The sequence below is a fragment of the Ranitomeya imitator genome, chromosome 3 (assembly GCF_032444005.1).
Source record: "Ranitomeya imitator isolate aRanImi1 chromosome 3, aRanImi1.pri, whole genome shotgun sequence".
Lineage (NCBI taxonomy): Eukaryota > Metazoa > Chordata > Amphibia > Anura > Dendrobatidae > Ranitomeya > Ranitomeya imitator.
Window position 1 is genome coordinate 613247496 of NC_091284.1, and position 24127 is coordinate 613271622.

Consider the following 24127-nt stretch of genomic DNA (forward strand, 5'->3'; position numbering starts at 1 on the left):
CGACGACCGATCTGAATGGCCAAGGACATAGACTCATTCAAACCAGCAGGCATAGGAAATCCCACCATTACATCCTTAAGAGCTTCAGAGAGACCCTTTCTGAACAAAGCCGCTAGTGCAGATTCATTCCACAGAGTGAGTACTGACCATTTCCTAAATTTCTGACAATATACTTCTACATCATCCTGACCCTGGCATAAAGCCAGCAGATTTTTCTCAGCCTGATCCACTGAATTAGGCTCATCGTAAAGCAATCCGAGCGCCAGGAAAAATGCATCAACATTACTCAATGCAGAATCTCCTGGTGCAAGAGAAAACGCCCAGTCCTGTGGGTCGCCGCGCAAAAAAGAAATAATAATCAAAACCTGTTGAATAGGATTACCAGAAGAATGAGGTTTCAAGGCCAAAAATAGCTTACAATTATTTCTGAAGCTCAGGAACTTAGTTCTGTCACCAAAAAACAAATCAGGAATCGGAATTCTTGGTTCTAGCATCGATTTCTGATCAATAGTATCTTGAATCTTTTGTACATTTACAACGAGATTATCCATTGAGGAGCACAGAGCCTGAATATCCATGTCCACAGCTGTGTCCTGAAGCACTCTAATGTCTAGGGGAAAAAAAAGACTGAAGACAGAGCTAAGAAAAAAAAATGATGTCAGGATTTCTTTTTTCCCTCTATTGGGAATCATTGGTGGGGCTCCTTGTACTGTTATGGCTGGCAATCAGGCAACACAGCGTGCAGTAATCAGCGCACATACAGAGATCTGGCAATAACCAAAAACAATAGGACGAGCTCTGAGACGTGGAATCTCTGTAGACTGCAGTACCTGATCTATCCTCACACAACTATAAGCAGCAGTGGATTGCGCCTAACAAATACCTATGCAACTCGGCACTGCCTGAGGAGCTGACTAGCCTGAAGATAGAAATACAAGCCTGACTTACCTCAGAGAAATACCCCAAAGGAATAGGCAGCCCCCCACATATAATGACTGTTAGCAAGATGAAAAGACAAACGTAGGAATGAAATAGATTCAGCAAAGTGAGGCCCGATATTCTAGACAGAGCGAGGATAGCAAAGAGAACTATGCAGTCTACAAAAAACCCTAAAACGAAAACCACGCAAAGGGGCAAAAAGACCCACCGTGCCGAACTAACAGCACGGCGGTGCACCCCTCTGCTTCTCAGAGCTTCCAGCAAAAGACAATAGCAAGCTGGACAGAAAAAAACAGAAAACAAACTAGAAGCACTTATCTAGCAGAGCAGCAGGCCCAAGGAAAGATGCAGTAGCTCAGATCCAACACTGGAACATTGACAAGGAGCAAGGAAGACAGACTCAGGTGGAGCTAAATAGCAAGGCAGCCAACGAGCTCACCAAAACACCTGAGGGAGGAAGCCCAGAGACTGCAATACCACTTGTGACCACAGAAGTGAACTCAGCCACAGAATTCACAACACCGCTGGCTGCATGCTGGCCGAAATATTGGATTGAAGTTCATTCTCTGTCCTCAGTAGTACACGCCTGCGCAAGGCAAGATTGCTAAGAGCAGGCGCCGTGAAGCATAAGAAAAGTGCACGTCAGATCGCTGACGATCCCCCCCGGGTCAATGTTATAGTGTAAAAAAAAATATTCCAATGTGTAAAAAAAAATGTAAAAAAAATTCCCCCCCAAAAAATATATATTGTTCCTATAAATACATTTATTTATCTAAATAATAAAAAAACAATAAAAGTACACATATTTAGTATCGCCACGTCCGTAACGACCCCACCTGTAAAACTATAGCACAAGTTAACCCCTTCAGTGAACACCATAAAAAAACGAGGCAAAAAACAACGCTTTATTCTCATACCGCCAAACAAAAAATGGAATAACACGCAATCAAAAATAACCATGGTACCGCTGACAATGTCATCTTGTTCCGCAAAAAACAAGCCACCCTGCAGTATTATCAGCGAAAAAATAAAAAAGTTATAGTTCTCAGAATAAAGCGATGCAAAAATAATTATTTTTTCTATAAAATAGTTTTTATCGTATAAAAGTGCCAAAACATAAAAAAATATAAATGAGGTATCGCTGTAATCGTACTGACCCGAAAAATAAAACTGCTTTATCAATTTTACCAAACGCGGAATGGTATAAACGCATCCCCCAAAAGAAATTCATGAATAGCTGGTTTTGGTCATTCTGCCTCACAAAAATCGGAATAAAAAGCGATCAAAAAATGTCACATGCCCGAAAATGTTACCAATAAAAACGTCAACTCGTCCCGCAAAAAACAAGACCTCACATGACTCTGTGGACTCAAATATGGAAAAATTATAGCTCTCAAAATGTGGTAACGCAAAAAATATTTTTTGCAATAAAAAGCATCTTTCAGTGTGTGACGGCTGCCAATCATAAAAATCCGCTAAATAACCCGCTAAAAAAGTAAATCAAACCACTTTTCATCACTGCCTTAGTTAGGGAAAAATTAAAAAATTTAAAAAATGTATTTATTTCCATTTTCCCATTAGGGCTAGGGTTAGGGCTAGGGTTAGGGCTAGGATTAGGGTTAGGGCTAGGGTTAGGGCTAGGGTTAGGGTTAGGGCTAGGGTTAGGGTTGGGGCTAGGGTTAAGGCTACAGTTAGGATTGGGGCTAAAGTAAGGGTTAGGGTTGGGGCTACATTTATGGTGGGGAATAGGGTTATTATTATACATTTTTATTATTATACATTTTTATAGCGCCATTTATTCCATGGCGCTTTACATGTGAATACGGGGCAAATATAGACAAATACATTAAACATGAGCAGATAACAAGGCACACGAGTACATAAGGAGGGAGGACCCTGCCCGCGAGGGCTCACAGTCTGCAGGGGGTGGGTGAGGATACACTAGGAGAGGGAAGGATTGGGTTGGGATTAGAGTTAGGGGTGTGTCTGGGTTAGAGGTGTGGTTAGGGTTACCGTTGGGATTAGGGTTAGGGGTGTGTTTGGATTAGGGTTTCAGTTATAATTGGGGGGTTTCCACTATTTAGGCACATCAGGGCTCTCCAAATGCGACATGGCGTCCGATCTCAATTCCAGCCAATTCTGCGTTGAAAAAGTAAAACAGTGCTCCTTCCCTTCCGACCTCTCCCGTGTGCCCAAACAGGGGTTTACCCCAACATATGGGGTATCAGTGTACTCAGGACAAATTGGACAACAACTTTTGGGGTCCAATTTCCCCTGTTACCCTTGGGAAAATAAAAAACTGTGGGCTAAAAAATAATTTTGGGAAAAAAATTTTTTTTCATGGCTCTGCATTATAAACTGTAGTGAAACACTTGGGGGTTCAAAGTTCTCACAACACATCTAGATAAGTTCCTTGGGGGGTCTAGTTTCCAATATGGGGTCACTTGTGGGGGGTTTCTACTGTTTAGGCACATTAGGGGCTCTGCAAATGCAATGTGATGCCTGGTCTAAAAAATTACAAAGTGCATTATATACCTCTATGCTAAATTTAGGGCAGATTTCACCAATCGCTTTGCTGTAAATTAATATTTGCTTTTCATAATTTGTATTCCATTTTGTGGTGCATATCGCAAATGCCTTTGTATTACATTTTTTGGCGAATAGGTCTTAGAGAGCTTAAACCTGATGTAAAACCTTGAGTAGTTCCTAATTTACCTATTTGGCAAATGTGGGCAAAATGTGTGCAGTCGTTTGGCTGTAAATTATTATTTGCATTTATGTTATGTTCTTTGGTGAATATCTCAAAAATGGTAGGTCAGACTGAGTGGACCCTTGGTGTATAGGGGACGCTGTTAAGGCGACAAACAATTATAGCAGGGAGGAATTTGCAAGAAATTACAAAGAATTTAAACAGTACTGTGACATCATATATTTCTCCATGCCGTTTAAAGGGAACCTGTTGTGAATTCTGTTGTCGGGCTCCCTCCTGTGGTCATGAATGGTACTTCGGCTGGTTCTGTCCATGGACTTCATCTGGTGAGTGTTTCTGAGTTTCCTTTCACAGGTGACGAGGTTAATTCGTTAGCTGCTGCTCTATTTAACTCCGCTTAGATCTTTGCTCCATGCCACCTGTCAATGTTCCAGTATTGGTCTAGTTCACTCCTGGATCGTTCTTGTGACCTGTCTTCCCATCGGAAGCTAAGTTCCAGCTTGTATTTCTTTGGTTTGCTATTTTTCTGTCCAGCTTGCTATTTAATTTGTTGTCTTGCTTGCTGGAAGCTCTGGGACGCAGAGTGAGCGCCTCTCACGGTGCGGAGGGTCTTTTTGCGCCCTCTGCGTGGTCTTTTTGTAGGTTTTTGTGCTGACCGCAAAGTAACCTTTCCTATCCTCGGTCTGTTCAGTAAGTCGGGCCTCACTTTGCTTTATCTATTTCATCTCTGTGTTTGTATTTTCATCTTTACTCACAGTCATTATATGTGGGGGGCTGCCTTTTCCTTTGGGGAATTTCTCTGAGGCAAGGTAGGCTTTATTTTTCTGTCTTCAGGGCTAGCTAGTTTCTTAGGCTGTGCCGAGTTGCATAGGGAGCGTTAGGCGCAATCCACGGCTATTTCTAGTGTGGTTGATAGGTTTAGGGATTGCGGTCAGCAGAGTTCCCACGTCCCAGAGCTTGTCCTTTATTATCAGTGACTATCAGGTCATTCTGTGTGCTCTTAACCACCAGGTCCATTATTGTCCTGACCACCAGGTCATAACAGTACAGGTGGCCCAAAGTACTAATGCATCTCAATAGAGGGATAAGAGAAGTTCTGAGACCATTTTTTTTTTCTCTTTGCAGTGTGTTTTGTCTCAATTTTCCCCTTTACCTCTGGGTGGTTCAGGACACTGGTGTAAACATGGACATTCAAGGTCTGTCCTCTTGGATGGATAATCTCACTACAAGGATACAAAACATTCAAGATTTTGTGGTTCAGAATCCGATGTCAGAGCCTAGGATTCCTATTCCTGATTTGTTTTTTGGTGATAGATCTAAGTTCTTGAATTTCAAAAATAATTGTAAATTGTTTCTTGCCTTGAAACCTCGCTCCTCAGGTGACCCTGTTCAACAAGTAAAGATCATTATTTCTTTGTTACGTGGTGACCCTCAAGACTGGGCATTTTCCCTTGCGCCAGGAGATCCGGCATTGCGTGATGTTGATGCGTTTTTCCTGGCGCTTGGATTGCTTTATGACGAACCTAATTCAGTGGATCAGGCAGAGAAAATCTTGCTGGCTCTGTGTCAGGGTCAGGATGAAGCGGAGATATATTGTCAGAAGTTTAGAAAGTGGTCTGTGCTCACTCAGTGGAATGAATGTGCCCTGGCAGCAATCTTCAGAAAGGGTCTCTCTGAAGCCCTTAAGGATGTCATGGTGGGGTTTCCCATGCCTGCTGGTCTGAATGAGTCTATGTCCTTGGCCATTCAGATCGATCGACGCTTGTGTGAGCGTAAAGCTGTGCACCATTTGGCGGTACTATCTGAGCATGGGCCCGAGCCTATGCAATGTGATAGGACTTTGACCAGAGCTGAACGGCAAGAACACAGACGTCGGAATGGGCTGTGTTTTTACTGTGGTGAATCCACTCATGCTATCTCCGATTGTCATAAGCGCACTAAGCGGTTCGCTAGGTCTGCCACCATTGGTACGGTACAGTCTAAATTTCTATTGTCTGTTACTCTGATTTGCTCTTTGTCATCCTATTCTGTTATGGCATTTGTGGATTCAGGCGCTGCCCTGAATTTGATGGACTTGGAGTATGCTAGGCGCTGTGGTTTTTTCTTGGAGCCCTTGCAGCATTCTATTCCATTGAGAGGAATTGATGCTACGCCTTTGGCCAAGAATAAGCCTCAGTATTGGACCCAATTGACCATGTGCATGGCTCCTGCACATCAGGAGGATATCCGCTTTCTGGTGTTGCATAATCTGCATGATGTGGTCGTTTTGGGGTTGCCATGGCTACAGGTTCATAATCCAGTATTGGACTGGAAATCTATGTCTGTGTCCAGCTGGGGTTGCCAGGGGGTACATGGTGATGTTCCATTTTTGTCTATTTCGTCTTCCACTCCTTCTGAAGTTCCAGAGTTTTTGTCGGATTATCGGGATGTATTTGATGAGCCCAAAGCCAGTGCCCTACCTCCTCATAGGGATTGCGATTGTGCAATTAATTTGATTCCTGGTAGTAAGTTTCCTAAGGGCCGATTGTTCAATTTATCTGTGCCAGAACACGCCGCTATGCGGAGTTATATAAAGGAATCCTTGGAGAAAGGCCATATTCGCCCGTCGTCATCACCGTTAGGAGCAGGGTTCTTTTTTGTGGCCAAGAAGGATGGTTCTTTGAGACCTTGTATTGATTACCGCCTTCTTAATAAAATTACAGTCAAATTTCAGTATCCTTTGCCGTTGCTGTCTGATTTGTTTGCTCGTATTAAAGGGGCTAGTTGGTTCACCAAGATAGATCTTCGAGGGGCGTATAATCTTGTGCGTATTAAACAAGGCGATGAATGGAAAACAGCATTTAATACGCCCGAGGGCCATTTTGAGTACCTGGTTATGCCATTCGGGCTTTCCAATGCTCCATCAGTATTTCAGTCCTTTATGCATGACATCTTCCGAGAGTACCTGGATAAATTCCTGATTGTGTATTTGGATGATATTTTGGTCTTTTCGGATGATTGGGAGTCTCATGTGAAGCAGGTCAGAATGGTGTTCCAGGTCCTTCGTGCGAATTCCTTGTTTGTGAAGGGGTCAAAGTGTCTCTTTGGGGTTCAGAAGGTTTCATTTTTGGGGTTCATGTTTTCCCCTTCTACTATCGAGATGGACCCTGTTAAAGTCCAGGCCATTTACGATTGGACTCAGCCGACATCTGTGAAGAGCCTGCAAAAGTTCCTGGGCTTTGCTAATTTTTATCGGCGCTTCATCGCTAATTTTTCTACTGTTGCTAAACCGTTGACTGATTTGACCAAGAAGGGTGCTGATGTGGTCAATTGGTCTTCTGCGGCTGTAGAGGCTTTTCAGGAGTTGAAGCGTCGTTTTTCTTCTGCCCCTGTGTTGTGCCAGCCAGATGTTTCGCTTCCGTTTCAGGTTGAGGTTGATACTTCTGAGATTGGAGCAGGGGCTGTTTTGTCACAAAGAAGTTCTGATGGCTCGGTGATGAAGCCATGTGCTTTCTTTTCTAGAAAGTTTTCGCCTGCTGAGCGTAACTATGATGTTGGTAATCGTGAATTGTTGGCCATGAAGTGGGCATTCGAGGAGTGGCGTCATTGGCTGGAAGGAGCCAAGCATCGCGTGGTGGTCTTGACAGATTACAAGAATCTGACTTATCTTGAGTCTGCCAAACGGTTGAATCCGAGACAGGCTCGATGGTCGTTATTTTTCTCCCATTTTGATTTTGTGGTTTCGTACCTTCCGGGCTCTAAGAATGTGAAGGCTGATGCCCTGTCAAGGAGTTTTGTGCCTGACTCTCCGGGTGTTCCTGAGCCGGCGGGTATTCTCAAAGAGGGGGTAATTTTGTCTGCCATCTCCCCTGATTTGCGGCGGGTGCTGCAAAAATTTCAGGCTGATAGACCTGACCGTTGCCCAGCGGAGAAACTGTTTGTCCCTGATAGATGGACTAGTAGAGTTATCTCTGAGATTCATTGTTCAGTGTTGGCTGGGCATCCTGGAATCTTTGGTACCAGAGATTTGGTGGCTAGATCCTTCTGGTGGCCGTCTTTGTCGCGGGATGTGCGTTCTTTTGTGCAGTCCTGTGGGACTTGTGCTCGGGCTAAGCCCTGCTGTTCTCGTGCCAGTGGGTTGCTTTTGCCCTTGCCGGTCCCGAAGAGGCCCTGGACGCATATTTCTATGGATTTTATTTCGGATCTCCCCGTATCTCAAAAGATGTCGGTCATTTGGGTGGTTTGTGATCGCTTTTCTAAGATGGTCCATTTGGTACCTTTGTCTAAATTGCCTTCCTCCTCTGATTTGGTGCCATTATTTTTCCAGCATGTGGTTCGTTTACATGGTATCCCGGAGAACATCGTTTCTGACAGAGGTTCCCAGTTTGTTTCAAGGTTTTGGCGATCCTTTTGTGCTAGGATGGGCATTGATTTGTCTTTTTCCTCGGCTTTCCATCCTCAGACTAATGGCCAAACCGAACGAACTAATCAAACTTTGGAAACATATCTGAGATGCTTTGTTTCTGCTGATCAGGATGATTGGGTGTCCTTTTTGCTGTTGGCTGAGTTCGCCCTTAATAATCGGGCCAGCTCGGCTACTTTGGTTTCGCCGTTTTTCTGCAATTCTGGTTTCCATCCTCGTTTCTCTTCAGGGCAGGTTGAGTCTTCAGACTGTCCCGGTGTAGATACTGTGGTGGATAGGTTGTAGCAGATTTGGACTCATGTGGTGGACAATTTGACATTGTCCCAGGAGAAGGCTCAACGTTTCGCTAACCGCCGGCGCTGTGTGGGTCCCCGACTTCGTGTTGGGGATTTGGTTTGGTTGTCGTCTCGTTATGTTCCTATGAAGGTTTCCTCTCCTAAGTTTAAGCCTCGTTTCATTGGTCCGTATAAGATTTCTGAGGTTATCAATCCTGTGTCATTTCGTTTGGCCCTTCCTGCTTCTTTTGCCATCCATAATGTGTTCCATAGGTCGTTATTGTGGAGATACGTGGCGCCTGTGGTTCCATCCGTTGATCCTCCTGCCCCGGTGTTAGTTGAGGGGGAGTTGGAGTATGTGGTGGAGAAGATTTTGGATTCTCGTGTTTCGAGACGGAAACTCCAGTCCTGGTCAAGTGGAAGGGTTATGGTCAGGAAGATAATTCCTGGGTTTTTGCCTCTGATGTTCATGCTGCCGATCTGGTTCGTGCCTTTCATTTGGCTCATCCTGGTCGGCCTGGGGGCTCTGGTGAGGGTTCGGTGACTCCTCCTCAAGGGGGGGGTACTGTTGTGAATTCTGTTGTCGGGCTCCCTCCTGTGGTCATGAATGGTACTTCGGCTGGTTCTGTCCATGGACTTCCTCTGGTGGGTGTTTCTGAGTTTCCTTTCACAGGTGATGAGGTTAATTCGTTAGCTGCTGCTCTATTTAACTCCACTTAGATCTTTGCTCCAAGCCACCTGTCAATGTTCCAGTATTGGTCTAGTTCACTCCTGGATCGTTCTTGTGACCTGTCTTCCCATCAGAAGCTAAGTTCCAGCTTGTATTTCTTTGGTTTGCTATTTTTCTGTCCAGCTTGCTATTTAATTTGTTGTCTTGCTTGCTGGTAGCTCTGGGACGCAGAGGGAGCGCCTCCGCACCGTGAGTCTTTTTGCGCCCTCTGCGTGGTCTTTTTGTAGGTTTTTGTGCTGACCGCAAAGTAACCTTTCCTATCCTCGGTCTGTTCAGTAAGTCGGGCCTCACTTTGCTTTATCTATTTCATCTCTGTGTTTGTATTTTCATCTTTACTCACAGTCATTATATGTGGGGGGCTGCCTTTTCCTTTGGGGAATTTCTCTGAGGCAAGGTAGGCTTTATTTTTCTGTCTTCAGGGCTAGCTAGTTTCTTAGGCTGTGCCGAGTTGCATAGGGAGCGTTAGGCGCAATCCACGGCTACTTCTAGTGTGGTTGATAGGTTTAGGGACTGCGGTCAGCAGAGTTCCCACGTCCCAGAGCTCGTCCTTTATTATCAGTGACTATCAGGTCATTCCGTGTGCTCTTAACCACCAGGTCCATTATTGTCCTGACCACCAGGTCATAACAGGAACATGTTACCTCCCCCAGGTGTTTGTAACTAAAAGAGCCACCTTGTGCAGCACTAATGCTGCATTCTGGCAAGGTGGCTCTTTTAGTTATGCTCCCTGCATACGCTGAAATAAATGCTTATAAAATGTGTCCCCTCATACCGTGAAATTGTCCCGGGGGCGGGTCTTTCTCCCCTAATCAGATGCAGCACAGCCATCACTCCGGGCCTGTACGTGCCAGACGCCGTCTCCTCTTGCTTCATTAGCGTCCCTGGCGCCTGCACTGTAAGTTCAAAGGGCAGCGCAACTGCGCATGCCCAGAAAAAATACTTACAGCGCAGGCACCAGGGACACTAATGAAGCAAGAGGAGGCGGCACCCGGCATGCACAGGCCCGAAGTGACGGCTGTGCAACGTCTGATTAGGGGAGAAAGACCTGCCCCCGGGACAATTTCATGGTATGAGGGGACACATTTTATAAGCATTTATTTCAGCGTGTGCAGGGAGCTTAACTAAAAGAGCCACCTTGCCAGAAAGGAGCATTAGTGCTGCACAAGGTGGCTCTTTTAGTTACAAACGCCTGGGGGGGGGTCACAGGTTCCCTTTAAAAAACACCGGGTTCAAGGACGTTCACAGAAGCAGAGATGTAATAACCAATATGTGATAAAAATTGAGATCCGGAAGAAGACCCTCAATTCATCCTTGAAATGGATTTAATGATAGGAGGGATTTAACCTGGTTTGATTAGTTGCGCACCGACTCCAATTTATTCTTAGTGGTGGAAATTAAATGATATTTTAAGCTGCAATGTGCAAAATAACCATTTAGGTTTGGGTCAATTTGCATCCATGGAGATGTCTGCTCATAAGGGAAGGAAGCCCTCCTGATAGTAAGCAAGTAGTTGGTAAGACGATTGGTGGTATTAAAGTGCTATGTGCGATATTACCTTAACACGAAGTGTTGGTAGCTTCAGACCGGTAGCTTGAGTTAATAGTGTATTGTTATATATATATACTGTAGAGATGATGATCCCTCCTGATTGGCTACGCTATACCATGTAATGTGATGGCTTGAAAGCATTATGGGGAAGCCTGTGTGGCCACGCCAGATGCAGTGTGAGCTTTCTGTGGCTTATGCAATATTGGGAAGTATGTCAAATGGCGTTGGAGCATTTTTGTTGGCGATTTGCATGAATCGAATAGTAAGTTGTTCAAATTCAAGGGATGAAATTCAACATGAATTCAATTTGTATCAAACCGATTCAATCATCCCCAGTAATATTGTTAAAATTGTAAGGGCAATATTATATAATCTTTTCTGCAATGAACGCTGCAGCACTCAATATATAATTCCATTTTTCTTCTTGGACTCTCCTCGTGTTTTATATAGTTCCACACTAGTCCTGCAATCCTCACAGAATGTTCAAGCAAGCATCGTATATTTAATAGTTGGGCTCTGGCTGTTTAATAAAATGTGAATAACTCACTCTGAACCATAAAGAAGTAGTTGAGCCAACATAAACTGTATAGCCAACATAAATAGTAGTACTTTTAACAGCTGTAGCCATGTGCACTATAAAGGCATAAAGAATGTGTGTTTTTCCTTCTCATAGGTCTCTAGAGGCCTGTTACAACTGGAAAAGCAGACATAAAAATTCAGCAACCATCCTGTCAAAAAGGCAAGCACCTTGACAAAATCACAAAAATAAATATCCACACTTTATAATGCACTAACAAAGTAGAAATATTTAATGTGATTCAAGTGAATCAAAGCAAAGTGTAATCAAATGTCTCAGTATTTCGTTGCATGCTTTCTTGTAGACAAAGTCATTTTTTCTTGTGTATAATTTCTAGAAAAATAAAAAAGTATAGTCTAATGGGGAAAGTACAACTGTGTTTTCTATTTTTACATAAACATAAAATTAAGATTTTTTAAAAATTTTATATTACATTTTATAGGGATGTAAGTTGAAGGCTCTGAGATGCCATGAGAAACATATAACAGGTTGCCCAACATACCACATATCATTTATAAATCTGGGGAATCATGTGTAGCAAACATCATGTTTTTTTTATCAGTAGTGACCTGATTGTACCGTTTTCCCCACCTCAATTCCATTTATATTCTGTTACAAAATTGACACCTATTTAGCCATACTTATTTCTAGTCCAAACAATTAAATGAGATTTAAAAGTCCATTTACACTAGTGTTTCCCAAACTCCAGTCCTCATGGCCTCCAGCACGCCATGTTTTCAGGATTTCCTTACTATTACACAGGGGATGGAATTATTATTAAGGCCACTTTTTCTCTCACTTGTTCATCACTAAGAAAATCCTGAAAACATGATGTGTTGGGGGCCGTGAGGATGAGGTTTTGGAAAAACTGATTTACACTAAGATTAATGTGAACGAGTATTGCAAGAAACGCTTGTTCGCAATAATAGTGCGGTCTAATTAGACTGCCGATCACCCAACAAACGAGCAAAACGCTTGTTAATCTGGTGAAATGTTCTTTTGGTTTGCACAAAATATCATTGTTCTGGACAGAGTATTGTCCTGTTATGAAAGGCAATTCAGTACTACAATGGACATAGCGGTCAGAGCACATACAGTGATCTGACAATAACCCAAAATCATAGAACGAGCTCTGAGACGTGGGAACTCTGCAGACCGCAATCCCTAATCCTCTCCAACCACACTAGAGGCAGCCGTGGATTGCGCCTAACTCTGCCTATGCAACTCGGCACAGCCTGAGAAACTAACTAGCCTGAAGATAGAAAATAAGCCTACCTTGCCTCAGAGAAATACCCCAAAGGAAAAGGCAGCCCCCCACATATGACTGTGAGTTAAGATGAAAAGACAAACGTAGAGATGAAATAGATTCAGCAAAGTGAGGCCCGACTTTCTTAACAGATCGAGGATAGAAAAGGTAACTTTGCGGTCTACACAAAACCCTAAAGAAAACCACGCAAAGGGGCAAAAAGACCCTCCGTACCGAACTAACGGCACGGAGGTACACCCTTTGCGTCCCAGAGCTTCCAGCAACAAATTAGACAAGCTGGACAGAAAAAATAGCAAACAAATAGCAAAGAAGAACTTAGCTATGGAGAGCAGCAGGCCACAGGAATGATCCAGGGAAAAGCAAGACCAACACTGGAACATTGACAGGAAGCCAGGATCAAAGCATTAGGTGGAGTTAAGTAGAGAAGCACCTAACGACCTCACCAGATCACCTGAGGGAGGAAACTCAGAAGCCGCAGTACCACTTCCCTCCACCAACAGAAGCTCACAGAGAGAATCAGCCGAAGTACCATTTGTGACCACAATTCAGGGAGCTCTGCCACAGAATTCACAACAGTACCCCCCCTTGAGGAGGGGTCACCGAACCCTCACCAGAGCCCCCAGGCCGACCAGGATGAGCCACATGAAAGGCATGAACAAGATCGGGAGCATGGACATCAGAGGCAAAAACCCAGGAATTATCTTCCTGAGCATAACCCTTCCATTTAACCAGATACTGGAGTTTCCGTCTAGAAACACGAGAATCCAAAATCTTCTCCACAATATACTCCAATTCCCCCTCCACCAAAACCGGGGCAAGAGGATCAACAGATGGAACCATAGGTGCCACGTATCTCCGCAACAATGACCTATGGAATACGTTATGTATGGAAAAAGAATCTGGAAGGGTCAGACAAAATCACACAGGATTAAGAACCTCAGAAATCCTATACGGACCAATGAAACAAGGTTTAAACTTAGGAGAGGAAACCTTCATAGGAATATGACGAGAAGATAACCAAACCAGATCCCCAACATGAAGTCGGGGACCCACACGGCGTCTGCGATTAGCGAAACGTTGAGCCTTCTCCTGGGACAAGGTCAAATTGTCCACTACATGAGTCCAAATCTGCTGCAACCTGTCCACCACAGTATCCACACCAGGACAGTCCAAAGACTCAACCTGTCCTGAAGAGAAACGAGGATGGAACCCAGAATTGCAGAAAAATGGCGAAACCAAAGTAGCCGAGCTGGCCCGATTATTAAGGGCGAACTCAGCCAAAGGCAAAAAGGACACCCAGTCATCCTGATCGGCAGAAACAAAGCATCTCAGATATGTTTCCAAGGTCTGATTGGTTCGTTCGGTCTGGCCATTAGTCTGAGGATGGAAAGCCGAGGAAAAAGACAAGTCAATGCCCATCCTACCACAAAAGGCTCGCCAAAACCTTGAAACAAACTGGGAACCTCTGTCAGAAACGATATTCTCTGGAATGCCATGTAAACGAACCACATGCTGGAAGAACAATGGCACCAAATCAGAGGAGGAAGGCAATTTAGACAAGGGTACCAGATGGACCATCTTAGAAAAACGATCACAGACCACCCAAATGACTGACATCTTTTGAGAAACGGGAAGATCAGAAATAAAATCCATAGAGATATGTGTCCAAGGCCTCTTCGGGACCGGCAAGGGCAAAAGCAACCCACTGGCACGAGAACAGAAGGGCTTAGCCCGAGCACAAATCCCACAGGACTGCACAAAAACACGCACATCCCGCGACAGAGACGGCCACCAAAAGGATCTAGCCACCAACTCTCTGGTACCAAAGATTCCAGGATGACCAGCCAACACCGAACAATGAACCTTAGAGATAACTTTATTGGTCCACCTATCAGGGACAAACAGTCTCTCCGCTGGACAACGATCAGGTTTATTAGCCTGAAATTTTTGCAGCACCCGCCGCAAATCAGGGGAGATGGCAGACACAATTACTCCTTCCTTGAGGATACCCGCCGGCTCAGACAAACCCGGAGAGTCGGGCACAAAACTCCTAGACAGAGCATCCGCCTTCACATTTTTAGAGCCCGGAAGGTACGAAATCACAAAGTCAAAACGGGCAAAAAACAGCGACCAACGAGCCTGTCTAGGATTCAACCGCTTAGCAGACTCAAGATAAGTCAAGTTCTTATGATCAGTCAATACCACCACGCGATGCTTAGCTCCTTCAAGCCAATGACGCCACTCCTCGAATGCCCACTTCATGGCCAGCAACTCTCGGTTGCCCACATCATAATTTCGCTCAGCAGGCGAAAACTTCCTGGTAAAAAAGGCGCATGGTTTCATCACTGAGCAATCAGAACCTCTCTGCGACAAAACAGCCCCTGCTCCAATCTCAGAAGTATCAACCTCGACCTGGAACGGAAGAGAAACATCTGGTTGACACAACACAGGGGCAGAAGAAAAACGACGCTTCAAGTCTTGAAAAGCTTCCACAGCAGCAGAAGACCAATTGACCAAATCAGCACCCTTCTTGGTCAAATCGGTCAATGGTTTGGCAATACTAGAAAAATTGCAGATGAAGCGACGATAAAAATTAGCAAAGCCCAGGAACTTTTGCAGACTTTTCAGAGATGTCGGCTGAGTCCAATCATGGATGGCTTGGACCTTAACAGGATCCATCTCGATAGTAGAAGGGGAAAAGATGAACCCCAAAAATGAAACCTTCTGAACACCAAAGAGACACTTTGATCCCTTCACAAACAAAGAATTAGCACGCAGGACCTGAAAAACTGTTCTGACCTGCTTCACATGAGACTCCCAATCATCCGAGAAGATCAAAATGTCATCCAAGTACACAATCAGGAATTTATCCAGATACTCTCGGAAGATGTCATGCATAAAGGACTGAAACACTGATGGAGCATTGGCAAGTCCGAATGGCATCACTAGATACTCAAAATGACCCTCGGGCGTATTAAATGCAGTTTTCCATTCATCTCCTCGCCTGATTCGCACCAGATTATACGCACCACGAAGATCTATCTTGGTGAACCAACTAGCCCCCTTAATCCGAGCAAACAAATCAGATAACAATGGCAAGGGGTACTGAAATTTAACCGTGATCTTATTTAGAAGGCGGTAATCTATACAAGGTCTCAGCGAACCATCTTTCTTGGCTACAAAAAAGAACCCTGCTCCTAATGGTGATGATGACGGGCGAATATGCCCCTTCTCCAGGGATTCCTTCACATAACTGCGCATAGCGGCGTGCTCAGGCACGGATAAATTAAACAGTCGACCTTTTGGGAATTTACTACCAGGAATCAAATTGATAGCACAATCACAATCCCTATGCGGAGGTAGGGCATCAGACTTAGGCTCATCAAATACATCCCGGTAATCAGACAAGAACTCTGGAACCTCAGAAGGGGTGGATGACGAAATTGGCAGAAATGGAACATCACCATGTACCCCCTGACAAGCCCAGCTGGACACCGACATGGATTTCCAATCTAATACTGGATTATGGGCTTGTAGCCTTGGCAACCCCAACACGACCACATCATGCAGATTATGCAACACCAGAAAGCGAATAACCTCCTGATGTGCAGGAGCCATGCACATGGTCTGCTGGGTTCAGTATTGAGGCTTATTCTTGGCCAAAGGCGTGGCATCAATTCCTCTCAATGGAATAGGACACTGCAAGGGCTCTAAGAGAAACCCACAACGCTTAGCACACTCCAAGTCCATCAAATTCAGGGCAGCGCCTGAATCCACAAATGCCATGACAGAATACGATGACAAAGAGCAGATGAAGGTAACGGACAGAAGAAATTTTGACTGTACCGTACCAATGGTGGCAGACCTAGCGAACCGCTTAGTGCGCTTAGGACAATCAGAGATAGCATGAGTGGAATCACCACAGTAGAAACACAGCCCATTCAAACATCTGTGTTCTTGCCGTTTAACTCTGGTCAAAGTCCTATCGCACTGCATAGGCTCAGGTTTAAGCTCAGGTAATACCGCCAAATGGTGCACAGATTTACGCTCACGCAACCGTCGACCGATCTGAATGGCCAAAGACATAGACTCATTCAAACCTGCAGGCATAGGAAATCCCACCATGACATCCTTAAGGGCTTCAGAGAGACCCTTTCTGAACATAGCTGCCAGCGCAGATTCATTCCATTGAGTGAGCACAGACCACTTTCTAAATTTCTGACAATATACCTCTATCTCATCCTGACCCTGACAAAGAGCCAGCAAATTTTTCTCTGCCTGATCCACTGAATTAGGTTCATCGTACAGCAATCTGAGCGCCACACATTTCCCACATATCTACTTTACATCAGCACAATTTTGGATACAAAATGTTTTTTAGGTAGTTATAAGGGTTAAAATTTTACCAGCGATTTCTAACTTTTCCAACAAAATTTACAAAACCATTTTTTTAGGGACCACCTCACATTTGAAGTGAGTTTAGGGGCGTCAATATAACAGAAAATACCCAAAAGTGACACCATTCTAAAAACTGCACCCCTCAAGATGCGCAAAATCATATTTAAGAAGTTTATCAACCCTTCAGATGCTTCACGAGAACTAAAGCAATATGGAAAGAAAAAATGAACATTTTACTTTTTTTCACAAACAATTTACTTTGAAACCAATTTTTTGATTTACACAAGAGTATCAGAAGAAAATGGACCACAAAATTTGTTGTGCAATTTTTCCTGAGTACTCTGATACCCCATATGTGGGGAAAAGCCACTGTTTGGGTGCATGGCAGGATTCAGAAGGGAGGGGGCACCATTTGACTTTTTTAACACAAAATTGGCTGGAATGAATGGTGGCACTACGTCGCGTTTGGAGACCCCCTGATGTATCTAATCAATGGAAACCCCCAAATTCTATCTCCAACCCTAACTCCAACACACCCCTAACCCTAGTCCTAACCCTAACAATAACCCTAACCACATCCCTAACCCCATCACACCCCTAACCCTAATACCATCGCTAACTATAACCCTAACCACAAACCTAAACCCAACACACCCCTAATCCCATCCCTAACCATAACCCTAACCACAAACTTAAACCCAACACAACTCTAACCCTAATCCCAGCCCTAACTATAATCCCAAACATAACCACAACCCTAGCCCAACCCTAACCCTAGCCCAACCCTATCCCTAATTTTAGCCCAACCCTAACCCTAACTTTAGCTCAACCCTAACCCTAACTATAGCCTAAACTTAGCCCTAACTTTAGCCCAATTCACTTTAGCCCAACCCTAACCCTAGCTTAAGCAAAACTCACTTTAGCCCAACCCTAATCCTAACTTTAGCCCAACTCACTTTAGTCCAACCCTAACCCTAACTTTAGCCCAACTCACTTTAGCCCAACTCTAACCCTAATGGAAAAATAGAAATAAATACATTTTTTTATTTTATTATTTTTAGCCAACTAAGGAGATGATAAAGGGAGGTTTGAGTTACTATTTTTTTTATTTTGATCACTGTGATAGGGTCTATCACAGTGATCAAAATGAACAAATAGGAAAAAGTTCCTATTGGTGCCAGCTGGCAGATCTCGTCGGGTGCACTGCGCATGCTACAGCCATTTTCTCCCGGAAGAAGATGCCAGCGGCCTGGTGAACTTCACAGGGGGAGTTGGAGGGACAATGGAGGTACCTGAGGGGATTGGGGGACCCTGTTTCTCTCTCCTTTGATGTGTGTCCACATCAGAGGGGAGAGAAATTAAATGTAAAATCGGATTTTTTTTAGGCGGTTTATATATATAAAGTTTACAAGGTATAGGCATAATCAAAGCCATAGCATCAATAATAGCTGCTGTGGGGTCCAGATGTCAAGGAAGCAAACTGTTGCAGCAACAGCTTGTGAGATACTGCTATACAGCCATAGTTAATATGGCATGAGATTTCAGTATTGATGGCTTTATGCAGTCAGTATTTTCTTATTAGATTTGAGGCTTTCTAACAAAAACAGAGCTATTGGACCTTTAAGGTTGTTGTACTACAATTGTAAGTTACTAATTTTACACCCTATTAGGACCCCCATTGATCCTGAGAACAGAGCTCTCAAGTTCTTAGTTTGAATGGAGCAATGGTCTTGTATGTGCACTACTGCTGAAAAAGGAATGGGCTTATGAATTTGCAAACCTTAGTTTTCTTCAGGTACTAGAGAACACCCATAAATGTACACTCTCTGTAGATGTAGCTTCTAAGAATAGAGACTTATGTGGCAGACACAGCTCTCCTGACAATTTCTCTTGAGGAATACCAAGACTTGGCCATGCCCTTCTTGGATACAGAGGTCCTGGAAGCCACCGGGGGCAGCACGGTGGCTCAGCGGTTAGCACTGCAGCCTTGCAGCTCTGGAGTTCACTCCCACCAAGGACAACATCTGCAAGGAGTTTGTATGTTCTTCGCGTGTTTGCGTGGGTTTCCTCCGGGTACTGCGGTTTCCTCCCACATTTCAAAGACATATTGATAGGGAATTAAGATTGTGAGCCCCAACGGGGACAGCGATGATAATGTGTGCACACTGTAAAGCGCTGCGGAATATGTTAGCGCTATACAAAAATAAAGATTTATTTATTACAAAAAGGCCTCTCCTGACAAAAAGTTCAGACCTGGATGGCTTTACTCCTAGATTTTATAAATCTCTTAAAACACAGCCTCATGCCTTACAAAGGTCTTTAATCTTGTCTCCCATGATACTTCAGTGCGTAAGCAGAGGCTAATATCAAGGTCTTACCAAAACCAAGGAACGACCCATCATTATGTGACAGTTATCATCCTAATTCCTTGAGCAAATGCGAGATGAATCTTAATTCTAAATTAGGTTGCAACCAGTCTTTTTTTGTCTTATAAATCATGAGCAGGTCGGTTTTGTGAGGGGGCTGGAAGCAAATAACTCTAACTTTAATGTCTTACTCAAGGTTTTCTGGGATCTGTCTTTGCTTTCCTGTCAGTTGATGACGAAAGAGTGTTTGACAGGGTGCATTGGGGTTTCCTAACGGTATCCATCCGACAGGTGTGGTTTGGGGGTTTATCTCTGTTGAGATTCTTTCTCTTTACTCTGAGTCATCTGTAAGGGTCAACGGTATCCCCTTTCTGAATCTTTTCAAGTTAGAAATGGGACCCTCTATCTCCTCTACTTTACATCCTGACCATGGAACATTTGGCTGTGAACTTGAAGTTCTATCCAGATATCAGAGGCCTGAATATAGGGATCTCCCTGCATAAAGGAACTTTAAAGTCAACAATCTTAAATCTGAGGTTTTGAAGGTTTTAATACCAGCTAGAGAAGGGAACAGGCTGCAATCATCTTTTCCTTATAAATGGCAACTCCAGTCAATATATATCTGGGTATCCACACCCCATCACATTTAAATTCCATGTTTCAGCTTTATTTCTCTGCTTTACCGGCTAGAATAGTTAGGGATTTGGAATCTTTTAATAAAAAATCCTGGTTTGGGATAATTAATGTGCTAAAGATGGACATTTTTCCAGGGCTCTTATACTATCTAAGACTGTCCCAATTGCTCTACCTGCTTCGAATTTCAAACAGGCATCTTTAGCATTTATTTGTTTTGTTTGGAGGTGGGGGGTGTAATACACCCTGTATTTCCAAATTCATTTTGGTAAATCCAAAATATAGGGAAAAGGCAAGCTTGCCTGATTTATAGCTTTATTATTGGGCCACCATGCTTCCTATACTCATCCATTGTCTCCGTCATGACAATACTAAATTATAGATCTCATTAGAAAGGGACCTTTGCCCACATTCCATTTGGTCTCACCCTTGGTTCTCTCCTGAATGCAGACCATGCCCTACAAGTCTATCCTTTCTGGTTTCTTCTCTTTTGCAGGTCTGGGATAGATTACTCAAAAGACGGCCCATCTCACACAGGCCAGTCCCACTGATACCCATCTTCGACAACTCAAACTTCCTTCCAGTCATGGGAGCTTAAACCTACCTAGTCTGGAACTCAGGTCATCTTAAGAGTTTTTGCCATATTTTGAGAGGGCCACCCCCTCTTTGACAGAGTTCAGGGAATCTACTTTAGAGAAAGCTGTATCTTGGCTTTCATATTATCAGTTGAGCTCCTTTGTTAAATCACTTTTATCCTCGAGCTCTCTTCTAATAGAAAAGACATATTTGGGGAGGATTCTGACAACTTCACACCCTCCCTCTAAATGCATTTCTGCTATAAACAAAATTTTTTCTTCTCATGCTAGCTCAGGTTACCCACCTTTCTTGGATAAGTGGGACACAGATTTAGAAGAAATCCTTAGTCCTGATGAGAAAGAAATGGCCTGTACCACTATACACTTAATGAATATTGCTTGTAGAGCTCAAAAAATTAGAACATTCCTTCCTGCTGGTATTGATGTTTTGTGAAAGTCCCTGACGTTTGCTGGAGATGCTTGTCTGACATAGGCACCATGTTACTTATTTGGTGGGCTTGTAAACCGATCAAGATATTCTGGGCCAACATACTTCAGATTTATCTACAAGTTAGTGGAGTTGCTATTCCAAATACTTCAAAAGAACATTATTTCCATTATTTCTGGTTCTATCAAATATACATATTGTGAGGCAGCGGTAGCAGTGAAGAGGCAGTGACCCACAAAGTTCAAACACAAAAGTTTCTTTAATGCATTATCTTCACACAGAAAAGGTTCCAAGCATATAACGTAAATGCATATAACTTCAGTGTTCAGTTCACACCAGTTCATTACAGCATCCTTTATATTGCAGTCACTACACATGCTAGTCCTCCTCGGACTAGTTCCATGGGTGTCCTGCACTGCTGTATCACAGTCTCTACTCACAGCCATACACAGACCTTGACATTCTGCTGTCTGCAGCTGTGACACACGCTAGTCCTTCGTTCGGGCACAGGACAGTCTACCTCCGGTTCACCTCCGGGCACAAGACCTGTCCACATCCGTGACCAGTCATGATGGACAGCAGCACCACTGTGTATGCTGTGGGTTGTCAGGCTACACTCTGGCCCTGACACACCTGAGACTCCTCAGACTCAAATCTAAAACCTCTCTATACTACAGAGTTTTTAACAATTGCAATCACAGCCACACCTGCAACTGAAACGCCCCCTCATGGCCTCACTACGCCTCTGTGTGCATCCTTGGGAGAACAAACAGCGCCCCCTATCTGTAACAGGGGTCACTGTGTCACAATATATATATATATATATATATATATATATATACTAGCTGAAGAGCCCGGCGTTGCCTGGGCATAGTAAATATCTGTGGTTAGTTATAGCACCTCACTTCTCTTATTTTCCCATCACGCCTCTCATTTTCCCAATCACATCTCTCATTTTCTCCCTCACATCTCTCATTTTCTCCCTCACTCCTCTCATTCCCCCCTAACACTTGTCATTTCAACCTCACATCTGTCATTTTCTGATCACTCCATTATTTTTCCTCACTCCTCTCATTTTGCACTCACACCTTTTCATTTTCACCTCATCACCTCAGTATATACATGTTTGTCATCTCCCTTATATATAGTATACATCTGTATGTCATCTCCTGTATATAGTATATACCTGTATGTCATCTCCCCTGTATATATTATATACCTGCTGTGTGTCATCTCCCCTATATATAGTATATACCTGAATGTCATCTCCTTCTATATATAGTATGTACCTGTATGTCATCTCCTCCTGTATATAGTATATACCTGTGTGTCATCTCCCCTGTATATAGTATATATCTGTGTCATCTCCTCCTGTATATAGTATATACCTGCATGTCATCTTCTATATATAGCATATACCTGTATGTCATCTCCTCCTGTATATAGTATATACCTGTAGGTCATCTGCTCCTGTATATAGTATATACCTGTGTGTCATCTCCTCCTGTATATAGTATATACCTGTATGTCATCTCCTCCTGTATATATATGTACCTGTATGTCATCTCCTCCTCTATATAGTATATACCTGTGTGTCATCTCTCCTGTATATAGTATATACCTGTGTGTCATCTCCTCCTGTATTAGACCTCGTTCACACGTTATTTGCTCAGTATTTTTACCTCAGTATTTGTAAGCTAAATTGGCAGCCTGATAAATCCCCAGCCAGCAGGAAGCCTTCCCCCTGGCAGTATATATTAGCTCACACATACACATAATAGACAGGTCATGTGACTGACAGCTGCCATATTTCCTTTATGGTACATTTGTTGTAGTTTGTCTGCTTATTAATCAGATTTTTATTTTTGAAGGATAAGACCAGACTTGTGTGTGTTTTAGGGCGAGTTTCGTTTGTCAAGTTGTGTGTGTTGAGTTGCGTGTGGCGACATGTATGTAGCGACTTTTGTGAGATGAGTTGTGTGTGGCAACATGCGTGTAGCAACTTTTTGTGTGTCGAGTTGCATGTGACAGGTTAGTGTAGCAACTTGTGTGCAGCAAGTTTTGCGCATGGCGAGTTGTGCACGTGGCGAGTTTTGTGTGGTGCCTTTTGAGTATGTGCAAGTTTTGTGTGAAGAAATTTTGCATGTGTTGCAACTTTTGTGCATGTGGCAATTTTTCCGCATGTGCAAGTTTTGCGTGTGGCGAGTTTTCCATGAGGTGAGTTTTGCACTTGTGGCGAGTTTTGCAAGAGCCTAGTTTTTGCATGTGGCGAGTTCTGCGCGTGGCGAGTTTTGAGCGGCGACTTTTGTGTTTCGACTTTTATGTGGCGAGGTTGGAGAATGTGTGGTGAAATGTGTGCTGAGGGTGATATGTGTTCAAGCACGTGGAAGTGTGTGGCGCATTTTGTGTGTGTGTTCATATCCCCGTGTGTGGTGAGTATCCCATGTCGGGGCCCCACCTTAGCAACTGTACGGTATATACTCTTTGGCGCCATCGCTCTCACTCTTTACGTCCCCCTTGTTCACATCTGGCAGCTGTCAATTTGCCTCCAACACTTTTCCTTTCATTTTTTCCCATTATGTAGATAGGGGCTAAATTGTTTGGTGAATTAGAATGCGCGGGGTTAAAATTTCACCTCGCAACATAGCCTATGACGCTCTTGGGTCCAGACGTGTGACTGTGCAAAACTTTGTGGCTGTAGCTGCGACGGTGCAGATGCCAATCCCGGACATACATACACACATACACACATACACACATTCAGCTTTATATAGTATATATATATATATATATATATATACAGTGGGGCAAAAAAGTATTTAGTCAGTCAGCAATAGTGCAAGTTCCACCACTTAAAAAGATGAGAGGCGTCTGTAATTTACATCATAGGTAGACCTCAACTATGGGAGACAAACTGAGAAAAAAAATCCAGAAAATCACATTGTCTGTTTTTTTAACATTTTATTTGCATATTATGGTGGAAAATAAGTATTTGGTCAGAAACAAAATTTCATCTCAATACTTTGTAATATATCCTTTGTTGGCAATGACAGAGGTCAAACGTTTTCTGTAAGTCTTCACAAGGTTGCCACACACTGTTGTTGGTATGTTGGCCCATTCCTCCATGCAGATCTCCTCTAGAGCAGTGATGTTTTTGGCTTTTCGCTTGGCAACACGGACTTTCAACTCCCTCCAAAGGTTTTCTATAGGGTTGAGATCTGGAGACTGGCTAGGCCACTCCAGGACCTTGAAATGCTTC